Source organism: Callithrix jacchus, chromosome 2, assembly GCF_049354715.1.
Source record: "Callithrix jacchus isolate 240 chromosome 2, calJac240_pri, whole genome shotgun sequence".
Taxonomy (NCBI): Eukaryota; Metazoa; Chordata; class Mammalia; order Primates; family Cebidae; genus Callithrix; species Callithrix jacchus.
The window spans coordinates 143075575-143092428 of NC_133503.1; positions in this window are offsets into that span (position 1 = coordinate 143075575).

Below are 16854 nucleotides of genomic sequence, written 5' to 3' on the forward strand. Positions count from 1 at the left end.
CCATGAGACTCACTCACTATCATGAGAACAGCATGAGGGGAGCAGCCCCCATAATCCAATCACTTACCTCTCTCCACACATGGGGATCACAGGTCTCTCCCTTGACTCATGGAGATTACAATTAAAAATATGGTTTGGATGGGTAAACAGAGCCACACAACATTATTCTGCCCCTGGCCCCTCCCAAACATTGTACTTTTTACATTTCAGAACCAATCATGCCTTCCCAACACTCCCCTAAAGTCTTCACTCATTTCAGCACTAACTCAAAAGTCCACAGTCCAAAATCTCATCTAAGACAAGGCAAGCTCCTTCCACCTGTGAGCTGGTAAAATATAAAATGTTAGTTCCTCCCAAGACATAGTCAGGGTACAGGCATTGGGTAAATACTCTTGTTATGAATGGGAGAAATTGGTCAAAATAAAGAAGCTACAGGCCCCATGCAAGTCCAAAACTCAGTGGGGCATTCATTAAATATTAAAGCTCCAAAATTGTCTCCTTTGACTCCAAGTCTCAGATCTGGGGCATGCTGATGCAAAGGGTAGGCTCTCATGGCCTTGGGCTGCTTCTTCATGGGCTGGCATTGAATGCCTGCAGCTTTTCCAGGCACATGGTGCAAGCTGTTCGTGGAGCTACCATTCTGAGATCTGGAGGATGGTGGCTCTCTTCTCACAGCTTCACTATAGGCAGTGCCCTAGTGGTGGCTCTGTGTGGAGGTTCCAACCTCACAGTTTCCTTCTACACTGCCCTAGCAGAGGTTCTCCATGAGGGCTCTGCCCCTGTAGCAGACTTCTTCCAGGATATCCAGGTATTTCTATACATTCTCTTTAATCTCGGTAGAGATTCCCAAATCTCAATTCTTGACTTCTGTGCACCCACAGGTCCAGCACCACATGGCAGCTGTCAAGGATTGGGACTTGCACCCTTTGAAGCAACAGTCTGAGCTGTACTTTGGTCTTTTTAAGTCATGACTAGAGCTGGAGTGGCTGGGACACAGGGCACCAAGTTTCAAGGCAGCACACAGCAGCAGGGCCCTGGACCCAGCCCATAAAACCATTTTTCCTCGTAGGCTTCTGGGCCTGTGATGGGAGGGGCTGCCACCAAGATCTCTGACATGACCTGGTGACATTTTCCCCATTGTCTTGAGGATTAACATTCTTCCTCATTACTTACACAAATTTATGAAGCTGGGTTGAATTTCTCCCCAGAAAGTGGCTTTTTTTCTTTGTAATCACATTGTCAGCCTGTAAAATTTCCAAACTTTTATGCTTTGCTTTCCTTTTAAACATAAGTTACAATTTCAGATCATCTCTCTCAAGTTCAAAGTTCCACAGATCTCTAGGGCAGGGACAAAATGCCACCAGTCTCTTTGCTAAAGCATAGCAAAAGTTCTCAAGAAGTTTCTCATCTCCATCTAAGACCACAACAGCCTGGAATTTATTGCCCACATCATTATCAGCATTTTGGTGAAAACCATTCAGCAAGTCTCTAGGAAGTTCCAAACTTCTACACGTCTTTCTATCTTCTTCCGAGCCCTCTTAACTGTTCCAACCTTTGTCTATTACCCAGTTCCAAAGTCACTTCTACATCTTCAGGTTATCTTTATAGCAGTACCCCACGCTCTGGGTACCAATTCACTGCATTAGTTAATATTTATGCTGCTATAAAGAAATACCCAAGACTGAGTAATTCATAAAGGAAAGAGGTTTAATTGACTTACAGTTCCACATGGCTGGGAAGCCTCAGGAAACTTACAGCCATGGCAGACAGGGACATGGTACCTTCTTCACATGGTGGCAGGTAAGAGAAGAGAGCAAGCACAGGAAAGACTGCCACTTTTAAAACCATCAGATCTCATGATACTCACTATTATGAGAATAGCATGGGAGAACCACCCCCATAATCCAATTCTTTCCCTTCCTCAATATGTGGGGATTACAGGTCCCTTCCTTGACACATGGGGATTAAAATTTGAAATGTGAATGTGAGTGGAGACACAGAGCCAAGTTAGATCACATAGGCTCAAAATAATCGAATGGAGAAAAACCTACTAAGCAAATGGAAAACAAAAAAGCAGGGGTTACAATCCTAGTTTTGGACAAAACATATTTTAAACCAGCAAAAATTTAAAAAGACAAAAAAGGGCATTACATAATGGTAAAGGGTTCAATTTAACAGAAAGAGCTAACTGTCCTAAATATATATGTACCTAACACAGTAACACCCAGACTCATAAAGCAAGTTCTTAAGAGACCTTCAAAGAGAGTCAGAGTCCCAACAAAAGTAGTGGGAGACTTTAACACCCCACTGAGAATATCAGACAGATCACTGAGACAGAAGGTTAACAAAGATATTCAAGATCTGAACTCAGCACTGGATCAAATGGACCTGGTAGACATTTACACAACTCTCTACTGCAAAACAACAGACTATGCATTTTTATTGCCACATGACACTTAATCCAAAATTGGCCACATAATCAGAAGTAAAACTCCTCAGCAAATGAAAAAGAACTGAAATCATAACAAATAATCTATTGGATCACAGCATAATCAAATTAGAAATTAAGATTTTAAAATTCACTCAAAACCATTCAATTACATGGAAATTGAATAACTTGCCCTGAATGACTTTTGAGTAAATAATGAAATTAAGGTAGAAATCAAGAAGTTCTTTGAAACTAATGAGAAGATAGATACAACATATCAGAATCTCTGGAAAGCAGCTGAAACAGTTTAAGAGGGAAATTTATGGCACTAAACCACATCAAAAAGGTAGAAAGATCTCAAATTAACAACCTAACATCACAACTAAAAAAAACTAGAGAGCCAAGAGCAAACAAATCCAAAAGCTAGCAGGAGACAAGAAATAACCAAAATCAGAGCTGAACTGAAGGAGACTGAGACACCAAAAATCATTCAAAAAATCAACAGGCCCAGGAACTGTTTTTAAAAAAAAAATTAATAAAATAGATGAATCACTAGCTAAACTAATCAGGAAGAAACAAGAGAACACTCAAAATAAACACAATCAGAAACAAGGGGATATTACCACTGACCCCACAGAAATATAGCTATCAGAGACCATTAGGAATACCTTTATGCACATGAGCTCAAAAATCTAGAAGAAATGAATAAATTTCTGGACACACATATCCACCAAAGACTGAACCAGAAAGAAATTGAATCCCCGACCAGACCTATAATAAGCTCTGAAATTGAGTTATAATAAATAGCCTACCAACCAAAAAAACTCAGGACCAGGTGGACAAACCGCTGAATGCTACCAGATGTGCAAAGAAGAGGGGACACCATTCCTGCTGAAACTATTCTGAAAAGTTGAGGAAGAGGGACTCTTCCCTAACTCATTCTATAAGGTCAACATCATCTTGACACCAAAACCTGGTGGACTTACAACAAAGAAAGAAAACTTCAGGCCAATATCCTTGATGAACATCAGTGCAAAAGTCCTCAAGAAGATCCTAGCAAACTGAATCCAACAGCACATCAAAAAGTTTATTCATCATGATCAAGCAGGCTTTATCCCTGGGGATGCAAGGCTGGATTCAATATACACAGATCAATAAATGTGATTTATCACAGAAACAGAACTAAAGACAAAAACCACGTTATTATCTCAATAAATGGAGAAATGATTTTCAATAAAATTTAACACCCCTATATGTTAAAAACTTTGAATAAGCTAGATATTGAAAGAACATATCTCAAAATAATAAGAGCTATCAATGAAAAACCCACAGCCAACATCATACGGAATGAGCAAAAGCTGGAAGCATTTCCCTTGAAAACTGGCACAAAACAAGGATGCCCTCTCTCACCACTCCTATCCAACATAGTATTGGAAGTCCTGGCCAGGGTGATTAGTCAAGAGAAAGAAATAAAGGCACCCAAACAGAAAAAGAGGGAGTCAAACTATCCCTGTTTATAAATGACATGATCCTATATCTAGAAAACCCCGTAGTCTCAATCCAAACACTCCTTAAGCTGATAAACCACTTCAGGAAAGTCTCAATATACAAAATCAATGTGTAAAAATCACTAACATTCTTATATACCAACAACAGTCAAGCTAAGAGCCAAATCAGGAGTGCAATCTCATTCACAACTGCCACAAAAAAGAATAAAATACCTAGGAATACAGCTAACCAGGGAGGTGAAAGATCTTTACAAGGAGAACTACAAAACACTGCCCAAAGAAATCAAAGATGATACAAACAAATGGAAAAACATTCCCTGCTCATGGATATGAAGACTCAATATCATTAAAATAGCCATACTGCCCAAAGTGATTTATAGATTCAGTGCTACTCCCATTAAACTACCATTGACATTCTTCATACAACTAGAAAAAACTATTTTAATATTCATATGGAACCAAAAAAGAGCCCAAATAGCCAAGGCAATCCTAAGCAAAAAGAATAAAGCTGGAGGCACCATGCTACCTAACTTCAAACTATACTATAGGGCTACAGTAAACAAAACAGCATGATACTCATATAAAAACAGACACATAGGCCAATGGAACCAAATAGAGAGCCCAAAAATAAGACTATACATCTACAACTATATGATTTTTGACAAACTTGACAAAAACAAGTGATGGAAAAAAGATTTCCTATTCAATAAATGGTGTTGGGATAACTGGCTAGCCATATGCAGAAGATTGAAACTAGACTTTTTCCTTATACCATACATAAAAATTAACTCAAGATGGATTAAAGACTTAAATGTAAAACCCAAAGCTATAAAAACCCTGGAAGACAACCTAGACAATATTATTCTGGACAGGAATGGGCAAAGATTTCATGATGAAGATGCCAAAAGCAACTGCAACAAAATAAAAAATTGACAAATAGGATATAATTATACTAGAGAGCTTCTGCACAGCAAACAAATTACCAGAGTGAACAGAAAATCTACAGAATGGAAAAAATTTTTTTGCAAAGTATGCACCTGACAAAGGTATAACATCCAGCATCTATAAGGAACTTAAATTTACAAGAAAAAGGGAACAACCCATTAAGAAGTCAGCAAAGGACATAAACAGACACTTTTCAAAAGAAGACATATGGCCAAAAATCATGTGAAAAAATTCAACACCACTGATCATTAGAGAAATTCAAATCAAAACCAGGAGATATCATCTCATACCAATCAGAATGACTATTACCAAAAAGTCAAAAAAAAAAAAAAAAACAAAAGCTGGCAAGACTGCAGAGAAAAAGAAATACTTATACACTGTTGGTGCAAGTATCAATTAGTTCAACCACTGTGGAAAACAGTATGACAATTCCTCAAAGACCTAAAGACAGGAATACCATTTAACCCAGCAATCCCATTACTGGATATAAACCCCAAAGAATATAAATTATTTCGTTATAAAGACACATGCATGTGTATGTTCATTGTGGCACTATTCACAATAGCAAAAACAAGGAATAAACCTAAATACCTATCAGTTATAGTCTGGATTTTTAAAAAATGTGGTACATATATACTATGGAATACTGTGCAGCCATGAAAAGAATGAGACCATGTCCTTTGCAGTAACATGGATGCAGCTGGAGACCACTGTCCTACCTAGGTGGTTCCCGCTAATATACCATGTGGAGAAAGGAAGGTGCTCATTATCACCCAATGGGGATCAAAGTCCTGGCTCCCCACTCAGGCTTCTCTGATACCACCCCAGCAGGAGTGAAGTTGAATACCTCTTGACATCCTAGGCTCTCCCGTCATCCTTTTCTAGTGTTGGTGGGTATGGGGCAAAGCATGTTTGACTAGAATAGGGCAGCTATTGCTAGGCTATTCCTTTCTTGATCCTTTGCCTAGAAAGAATAGGTTTTTGCTGGAGTTCTGTCTATATACTAGTGTACATTCGTGTTTCCAGGTTGCTAGCTTCTTCAGCTCTGAGTCTGAGACATATGAAGCAAAAAAAAAACTCAGGCAACTCACCACCTCATAATTGCATGAGTTCTGGGGTCCCTCATTGGTCTGTCTTCTTCTCTCCATCTTTCAGAATCTTCTTATGTTTGTTTTATACATATTGTCTAGGAAGTTTGGCTTCATTTAGGGAATGGAATAGGGAAAGTATGTCTGTTTATTTCCTGGAAGTGGGAGTTTCTATTTTGATATTTTAAATTTGGGTTTGATTTGGTTTGCTTTACGCTTTGCACAATTGTCTACACGCTTTGCCCATGGACAGAGGAAGGCTTAGTGAAAAGTTTTGGCAATAATTTAAATAAGCTGGCAATAGCTTATTTGGAAACACTGGAACCAATAGACAACGAGCCTTTTTCATATTTATTCTGTTCACATCAAAGGATGAAACTGCATTCACAGTGTTCTCAAAGGTTTGTTGAATGCTTACTATATCCCACCTTGGCACTGGGTATACAATAATAAATAAGGTATTGTCCTTGCCCTCAAAAAATGTATGTCTAGTAGGAGAGAAAAGGAAGTAAAGTGCCATTTTAATACATTATAATAACTACCATGAGAAGGATAAGCCCATAGGAGAGTCTTACAGTCCAGGTTACAGAGCCAGAGAAAATATAGTTTAAATGCTAACAGAAACCAACCTTTGCTAACTTAAATATAAAAGAATTTAATGGAAGGGAACTGAGTACAAATAGAACATCTGGAGAAACAGGCTTATAAAGGGCAGAAAGCAAAGCAGCTTTGAAGGGTTAGGAAGTAGGAACCCAGGAAGTATCTCTGAGCCAGAACACTCTGGTCAGAGCCCTGCCACTAATATGGCAGGATATCAATTTCATTCATCCTTGCACTATTTGTACAAGATTCAAAGTCCTGGAAGAAAGCATCTAATTGACCAGCTTAGGTCACAGCTCATCTACCTGCTTGTACCATGACCACAAGAGAAATGAGTTTACACCCTTTAGCTTCTGCAATAGGGCCTGACGCATGGATTTACCATTCAACCAAGGGGACACAAAAGAAAAAAGGGTTAATTCTCCAGAAGGAAATCAGGATATTGAAGGAGAGGTGAATGGATGCTATTCAGCTAAAAAAAAAAATGACAAAAGTCCATGGCAACAGCTAAGTTGAGACCAATGCATGGAATGACTTAGCTAGTCTCAGAGTGGGAGAAGAGTATATTTAGGAAGACGTTGGTATGTGCAAAGCCTGAAGATAAGAGGAAGCATGGTGAATTCAGAAAACTAAAATGTGGTGGTTCATAATGGCCTGGGCATAGACTTTGGACAGAGAGTGGAGTGAGGATAAAGAGGCCAGCACGGGAGGAGGTGCCACTGGACAGGAAAAGAGGAGCAAAGTGCCACTATGTCTTGAAGACAAGTGAAAAGCTGGAGTTTATTCCTTAGAATGAGAGAGATGTTAAAGTGTTTTACATAGAGTCGTGGTATTTTTGTTTTTGAGTGATGGCTTTGGCTCTTGCAATAATTCAAGTAGAGATGAAGGTAGCCTGAACCAAGGTGGTAGTGAGTGGATGGAGAGAATTGATTCATTAGATTTGAGGGAGGAACAGGCAAGGGAGTGGAAGGGGACAGGATGATTTCTAGGTTTCTGGCTCGAGTTGTCACATGGATAACATCATAGTCAGAGGAAGGAAATTATGGTAGAGAAAATGGGTTCAGCATTAGAGATGCTGAGCTTGAGATAGATGGTTGACTATACAGGTGTGAAAGGCAGGAAAGAGATCAGAGCAAAATATATAGGGTAGGTATTCATCACTACGTAGAAGCCAAAGGGGTAGACAAAACATCCTGGGAAGAGTATGGAGAGTGAGAAGAGAGCAGACCCTAACGTGTACCCTTCCCAGCATCGACACTTAAAGACTGGTTCAAGGAAAAGCAGCAACCAAAGAGAATCACAAGGATGACAAGAGAGGCGAAAGAAACACATGCATGGTATCTGGGACGCTAAATCCGGGGACCGCTTCAGCACAGGGAAATGGTCAAGCATCCAGTGTTGAGTAAAGTAAGAAGGGAGAAGTGTCCAGGGGACTCGTCAACAAGGAGGAAACTGGTGCGTGAGAAGAATCAGCAGCAGATTGTAAGTGGCTGAGGAGCATGGGGGAGTGGGGACCTGGAAACAGTGCAACTCTGTGGTACCCAGGCCTGCTGTACAAGAGAATCACCTGCGAAGCTTTGAACCCTTATTAAAGCCCGGGCTCCACCTCACAGAATTTGGGTTTAGGTAGTCTAGAGAAAATTTTTTTTTTTTTGTCTCCAGGACAGGTATGTCCAACCCAGTATTGCCGGGGACCAGGGAAACCTATTTAATTTTGGAGTTTAGTATTGGGAAGTCCCGTCTCTGCAAATTCTCCAGTATAAAGTCTTTTAGGAATAAGATTGTATTTGATCACCATAGGCTTTATTTATTGTTTTTTTTTACTACTTCTCGTTATTCTTTACTCCTGACTTATGAAAGCACCTACAATTTTTTTTTCTTTTTAAGAAACGAGATTTCCTATTTCTTTGGGAGAAATTGCATTAGTAGAGATCCCACTACTGATCAATACGGGAGTTTTCACCTGCTCTGTTTTTTACCTGGGCTGTTAAATCCCTTCTTAGGCAACCTGGTGGTACTCCTCTCCCAGAAAGTCACTATATATATATATATTTGTGTGTGTGTGTGTGTGTGTGTGTGTGTGTGTGTGTGGTACTGGGATGTTGAAAAGTAAAAAAAGGAGAGAAGGAGAGGAAGAAAGAGGAAGAAAAAGAGGGAGAGAGAACAGGAATATTGCTTCATTCTAAAAATGGGTATTAATAATGGCCGATCAATATTTTGTGTATTTAAAATGGAGAACTCTATAAATATTTATTGAGTTTACTTGTTCTGGATCAAGAAAAGCTTATGGTGAGAGAAATCCAAGATGGCTGATCACTAACAGCTCAGGTTTGTAGGTCCCAGTGAAAGCTCAGAGAACGAGAGGACGCCACACTTTCAGACGAATTTTCGTCGCTCACGGACCAGCAGATTTCTAGTGGTGGAGCCCCACGGGTCACCAGCGCTACTCTTGTGGCCGGCATAGCGGTTTTGCCGGCGCCTTGGCACGGCAGCTCTTCATGCAGAGTAAACGGGACTGGTTCCCTTACTGACCGGTGTTAATTTGGAGCTCCGGGAAGGCAGAGCCGCTTGTTGCGGACTCAAGAAGGAAGCCAGACCAGAGAGTCCCGGGCAGAAGAGCACCATCAGTCTTATCGCTGCTATTTTGGCCGGCGCAGTGGGTTGCTTGAATCCCAGCACTGGGAATCAATAAATTGGAATTAGAAAGGCGGTAATTGTAAAGATGACAAGAACTTCTGAAAGAAGCATTATACATAGAAAGGAACAACCAGTATGAGCCTTTCTAAAAATATACCAAAAAGTAAAGAGCATCAACATAAAGAAGAATTTACACCAACGAATGGATAAAATAGCCAGTTAACATCAAATGGCAGTAACCCTAAATTTAAATCGACTAAATCCCCCAATCGAAAGATACAGCCAAAACCTAACGGCGTATCCAAAGATACACAAAGACTCAAAACAAAGGGTTGGAGAAAAATTTACCAACCAAATGGAGAGCAAAAATAAATAAATAAACAAAAAGCAGGAGTTGCAATTCTCACATTTGATAAAATAGATTTCAAAGCAACAAAGATACAGTGGTAAAAGGATCAATACAACAATAAGAGATCTTAATACCCAGATACATAAGACCCATAACCAGATTTAGACTCAAGGAGACAGAAAATAAATAAGAGAAAATTTACACAATGTATCAGTTTCCTATGGTTGCTGCAATGAATTACCACAAACTTAGTGGCTTAGAACAATGCAATTTTATTATCTTCTAATTCTATAGGTCACAAGTTTGACACAGGTCTCACTGGGCTAAACTCAATGTGTCAGAAGGGCTACAGACCTTTCCAGAGACTCTAAGAATCTGTTTCCTTGCCCTTTTTTTTTTTTTAAGATGGGGCCTCACTCTGTCACCAAAGCTGGTGGAGTGGAGTGACATGATCACAGCTCACTGCAGCCTCAACCTCCTGCCCTCAAGCAATCCTTCCATCCTCCCACCTCAGCCCCCTGAGTAGCTGGGACTACAGGTACATTTCACCACATACAAGTAATGTTTTATTTTTTGCAGAGATGAGGTCTCAGCATGTGGCCCAGACTGATCTCAAACTCCTGGCCTCAAGGGACCCTCCCCGCTCTGCCTCCCAAAGTACTAGGATTACAGGTGTGATCCACTGCTACTGGCCTCTTTTCCCTTTCAAACCTCCAAAGCTCCTTCTTCCATCTTCAAAACCAACAAAGTTGCATCTCGCTATGCCTTTTTTCCATGGTGATATCTCACTCTGACTCTCTTCTTCTGCCTCCTTTTTCTGTTTTTAAGAACCCTTGTGATTACTTTTGGAGCCCACCTAGATAATCCAGGATAATCTTCCCACCTAAGATTTTTAACCACATGGAAGGTAGCAGGTCCTGGAGGTCAGGATGGGAACACCTCTGGAAGGCCATTATTCTGCCTGCCACACATCGGTACATTTTTATGTACATTTTAGGTGATTCTTCTGTGCAACTGGGATTAAGCAACACTAGAGAGAAACGGGGTGATAACGGGGTTGATAGAGAGTTTTTTGGTTTTGTTTTGTTTTACAAAATGAGATGTGCAATAGTAGAGATAAAGGAGACAGTCATTTTAATCCCTAGCTACATTTTTTCAACGGTGTCTTAATGGTGAAATTATGTTAGAAAAGAAAAATTTTTATTTGACACCTTCTAAAGTCTGCCCAGAGCTAACTCTTTTTTTTCCCTTCTTCCCTTATTCAAAACATGACATATTGTAGAAGCTTCCAAACCCATAGTGATAATTAAAAAGACGAGCAAAAGATATGCAGCTGCATGCTCAAGGTGAGCCTGAAGATACCCAAACCTAGATTTATAGAAAATGAGCTTTTCAGAGACAGAAACTGAAGAGGCTAATCTGAAATGAAACTCAATTTTCTCCCACACAGTGGCCTGGGGTTACTTAAGACTGGTCTTTTGTCAGCACTGGGGACTCAGAAATGAAAGTGTGCAGATGATCAAATGCAAGATCGCCATACTGTGCAGGGAAGGCGAGCACGTGTTTTGGTTGGAAGGGGGAACAGTGTTCAATTAATCCTGAAATGTTTGCAAAAACAAATGATGGGCAAAAAGAAAACTCAACTTGAAAGCGGTGTGATTCTTTATGAAAGAACCATCTCCACCAGTCTGGCAGCCACAAAATAAACATGTCAGCCAGGCAGGCCAGAGCACAGATAATTAGGAGTGAGTAGCAGCACATGGACAGTTTTCATTAAAACCAAGGCAGTGTGGCAGATGGGCAGGCCTCAGTCGCCCACCACTAGGGGCTTGGAGGGGGTGAGGCCCTACCTGCTCTGGTCTTCCTGGGGCTCAGGGCCCTGGCTGCTTCCCCTTCAAACAGGGGCCAGGCTGGGAAGGCGTGCGTTCGGACTGTGCAAGTGTCTGTCCATGCCTCAGTCTCTGGCCAGCAACAGAGGATCGTGACAGCAGAGTAATTAAGCCCCTGGGGGAATCCCACAGGCCTGTCAAAGTGAGGGGCTTCCTCCCTGCTCTTCAGACACTTTTCTATAGTTCTGGTCACTCCCAGAATTGCAAACTATTAGAGGGTTGCTTTGCCTTTGACCCTTTAAGTACAGAGGAGAAAGAGCCACCAAAAATGCATGTATTCGGTTTAAGCAACTGCCTCATTGTTGCATTTTAAAAAATGATTATTTACGTAATTCAATTAAGGCAGAGTGCTGATCTAGGCAGAAGGAGGGCTGGGGTTTACAAGGGCACTGCAGCTACTGTCCCCTGTGGTCGAGTCTGGGTCATGAAATAACCATGCCTTAGCGGTCAGACATGTGCCTGCTTGACAGCAAAGTATCAGTTTGACGACAATGATGCATCCAATTCCCAGAGGTGAGTAGCTTAATGACTGCTCTGCATTGACCCAATAGAATATTTGATTTGTGTTGCTGTAAAAGGCACTGTCGACTGCCAGATTGAGGTGAACATCCTGGAACTGACATAGTCAAATGTAAGGAGGGCCAAAATATTCTGAGGCTTCCACACTTCCTGCCCTCTCTTCCCTCTTCCCCGTCTTCTCTGAGGCAGGCATGCAGATGAGCTAGAATATGACATACTGACAGCGGTGGGTCTGTATCTGCTGGTTTCCTTCCCTACCGCCCACCCATTACCCTTACAGCACTTGCTGTTCTCCCGGCCTCTGTCCCCCTAAAGCCACTTCTCACCACTCAGCAGAGCTTTCTTTTCTGCTGTGGGCTTTGCCAGCATTGCTGCTCTGCTCTGCTCCTTATTGGGAGGAACTGGGTCAAAGAAAGAAGACAGGGGTGACAGAACCCAATTTTGACAGGAGAGTTCAGTCTCCATTTCTTTGCTGCTGACTGTATCAGCCTGCAGGGAGCCTGCCTCTGCCCTTGGCGCTCCAGGGGGCACTCTCCTTAAAGGCATGAGTTCTATCCTTTTCCAGGAAGTTTTTGGGCCCTAGTGAGAAATACAGTCTATATTCTGATTGCCCTAATACTCAATGCAAGACCAAATGAAAAAAGTGACAGGTCTGGGGACCAAAGGTAACTGGGCAACTGTGTGGAGAGTGGGACCAGTAATTGCTCCAGAGACAGCCTAGCAAGAAAAAGGATGTCAGTTTTGCAAAACTGAGTTGGAGAGAACTGTGGTACCCTGAATAGATGTGCAGTAGGTCATCGTGGAATCCTCAAGAAAGATCAAAGAGAAAACCTGAGATTTCAGAATCATCTGCTTTCCACCTTAAATTCAAGTTAGTCCAAAATCCCAGCTTTCTTCGGCGTAGTTTATGCCTGGCACACCTTCTCCCATGCTTTCTTTTCAGCCTTTATTTAAGTGAAGCTCTTGTGTGTAGCGTATAACTTGTCTTTCTCTTAAAAATCCAATCAGATTATCTTTTAATAGGTGAATATAATCTCTTTACATTTATTCTGGTCACTGATAGAGGTGGAGTTATTTTTGCCACTACATTTTGTGTTTCTGCTTACCATCCTTTATTTCTTATCCCTTTTACTGTCTTCTGTTGGATTGATAATATTTTTCTATATTTCTTCTTTCCCTGCCTCTGCCGGCTTGCAGTCTATAAATTGTGTTTATCTTCTTTGGTGCTTATCTTTAAATTTTTAACATAAACATTTAGCCATAAATTTTCTCACAAAGTCTAAATTTGTTCATTATTTCTATCCTCCTATAGAACATGAAATGAACTTTGCACACTTTAACTAAACAATGACTACCCCTGTCCCCATCTGGTTATTTTCTAAACAAATTGTTAAATTTACCAACTTAAAGAAAGAACAATCTTTTTATGAAAGAACCATCTGAGTGGTAATAAGTTGTTTGCATATGAATAAATATATAGCTACAAAAAATAATTGTGCACATACAAATTTGCAATTGCAAAAATATGGAACCAGCCCAAATGCCCATCAATCAATGAGTGGATAGAGTAAAAAACAGTGTGTGGGACTAGACTCAAGTTGGCGCTGTGAGAACAACCCAGGATTGGAGCTCGCGTTGAATCCGCAAACGGTGAGTCAGAGCTGCATTTCCAGACTGATCGTTGTTGCCCACAGAACGGGGAAACTCCCAAGTATAAAAAAGACACGGGACGCCAGGCAGTAGGTCTGCCTGGCGAAGCCGGCAGCCGGGGCGGCGGCGGCCGGCCCTACCCAGCAATCCCCACAGGGTGCGCGTGTCTGGGTGCCCTGTTGATCCGGCAACCTGAGACTTGAGAGGGCTGAACTTGAGACTGAACGAGACTTGGACAGTAAGCCAGCCCAGGGGATTGCAGGAACAGATCGTTTGGGATACCCAGTGGGACGAACAAAACCGCGATTTCAAACTATCCCGAGCAGATGGTCCAAGACACTCTGTGGGGGAGGGGCGTCCACCACTACCGAGGCAACCCGCCCCAACTAAGACACACGCCCACTGCTGACGCAGCCAGCCGTTGCCGAGGCAACCCGTCCCTACTGAGATACACGCCCACTGCTGATGCAGCCTGCCGTTTCTGAGGCAACACACTACAATGAAGAGACTCCCCCACAGGGTGTGGCGGAGACCACAGAAGAGCCTGCAGGAACAGGGCGAATCACACAACAGCAGGGCGGAGCCTCGGCAGCCAAACAGTGGCTAGTCTGCCTTCTAGCTGGGCAGGACACCTCATCGAACATCCAAAAATAAAGCCCAAACCCCTCAACAAAGAGTATTTGAGGAGAAAAAAAAAAAAAAAAAAGAGTTTTTTAATGAGCTCTGTTGCAGCAGAATCAAACATAGCAGCCTAACAGCCCTGAATGAACAACAGAGTGTACAGCTCAGCAATTAAGCCCATATAAAGTACAAACTGTCTCCTCAAGCAGCTCCCTGACCCCTCTATATCCAAAAGACTGACATTAGGCAGGCATCATCCTGGGACAAAGACAGCAGAAAAAGAAACTGGTAGCATCCCTCGCTGTGCCACAGCTGCTAGAGGTGCACCCCAGAAAAGCAGGGTCTGGAGCGGACCTCAGCAGTCATACAGCGAAGGGGCTAGACTGGTAGAAGGAAAACCAAGCAACAGAAATACTTCATCATCAACATTCTGGGTGTCCACTCAGAGACCCAATCGAAAAGTCAGCAACTAAGCAGACGACCAGCGGACAAATCCACAAAGATGGGAAGAAACCAGCGCAAAAAGGAGGAAAACACCCGAAACCAGAACACCTCACCTCCTAGAAAGGACCAAAACTCATCACCAGCAAGGGAACAAAGCTGGACGGAGAATGACTGTGACGAAATGACGGAATTAGACTTCAGAAGATGGATAATGAGAAACTTCTGTGAGCTAAAAGATCATGTATTAAATCAATGCAAAGAAACTAAGAACCTTGAAAAAAGATTTGAAAAAAGATTCGAGGAAATGATAACAAGAATGGACAACTTAGAGAGGAATATGAATGAATTAAAGGAGCTGAAAAACACAATACGAGAACTTCGTGAAGCAAACACAAGTTTCAATAGCCAAATTGACCAAGCAGAAGAAAGAATATCTGAAGTCGAAGACCAACTCAATGAAATAAAACGAGAAACCAAGATTAGAGAAAAAAGCGCAAAAAGGAAGGAACAAAGTCACCAAGAAATGTGAGACTATGTGAAGAGACCTAACCTACGTTTGATAGGTGTACCAGAAGGGGACGAAGAGAATGAATCCAAGCTGGAAAATACTCTTCAGGATATCATCCAGGAAAATTTCCCCCACCTAGCAAGACAGGCCAACACTCAATTGCAGGAAATACAGAGAACACCACAAAGATATTCGGCAAGAAGAGCAACCCCAAGGCACATAATCGTCAGATTCAACAGGGTTGAAATAAAGGAGAGAATACTAAGGGCAGCCAGAGAGAAAGGTCAGGTCACCCACAAAGGGAGCCCATCAGACTCACAGCAGATCTCTCGGCAGAAACACTACAAGCCAGAAGAGAGTGGGGGCCAATATTCAACATTCTTAAAGAAAAGAACTTTCAACCCAGAATTTCATATCCAGCCAAACTGAGCTTCAGAAGTGAAGGAAAAATAAAATTCTTTGTGAACAAGCAAGTACTCAGAGATTTTGTCACCACCAGGCCTGCTTTACAAGAGCTCCTAAAAGAGGCACTACACATAGAAAGGAACAACCAGTACCAGCCATTCCAAAATCACACTGAATGCTAAAGAGCTTCAACATAATGAAGAATCTACAACAACTAACAGGCAAAACAGCCACTTAGCATCAAAATGGCAGTATCAAATTCACACATAACAATATTAACCCTAAATGTAAATGGACTAAATGCACCAATCAAAAGACACAGACTGGCAAATTGGATAAAAAGCCAAAACCCAGCAGTGTGCTGTATCCAGGAAACCCATCTCACATGCAAGGATACACAAAGGCTCAAAATAAAGGGATGGAGGAAGATTTACCAAGCTAATGGAAAGCAAAAAAAAGCAGGAGTTGCAATTCTCATCTCTGATAAAATAGACTTTAAAGCAACAAAGATCAAAAGAGACAAAGAAGGCCATTACATAATGGTAAAAGGATCGATACAACAAGAAGAGCTAACGATCCTAAACATATATGGACCCAATGCAGGAGCACCCAGATACATAAGGCAAGTTCTTAATGACTTACACAAGGACTTAGACTCCCACACAATAATAGTGGGAGACTTTAACACTCCACTGTCAATACTAGAAAGATCAACCAGACAGAAAATCAACAAGGATATCCAGGGCTTGAACTCAGACCTGGAACAAGCAAACCTCATAGACATTTACAGAACTCTCCACCCCAAATCCACAGAATACACATTCTTCTCAGCACCACATCACACCTACTCTAAAATTGACCACATAATTGGAAGTAAAGCACTGCTCAACAAATGCAAAACAACTGAAATCATAACAAACAGCCTCTCAGACCATAGTGCAATCAAGTTAGAACTCAGAATTCAGAAACCGACCCAGAACCGCACATCTTCATGGAAACTGAACAACTGGCTCTTGAATGTTGACTGGGTAAACAATGAAATGAAGGCAGAAATAAAGAAGTTCTTCGAAACCAATGAGAATGAAGACACAAAGTGCCAGAATATCTGGGACACATTTAAAGCAGTCTCTAGAGGAAAGTATATAGCAATAAGTGCCCATATGAGGAGAATGGAGAGATCCAAAATTGACACCTTATCGTCAAAATTGAAAGAGCTAGAGGAGCAAGATCAAAAAAACTCAAAACCCAGCAGAAGACAAGAAA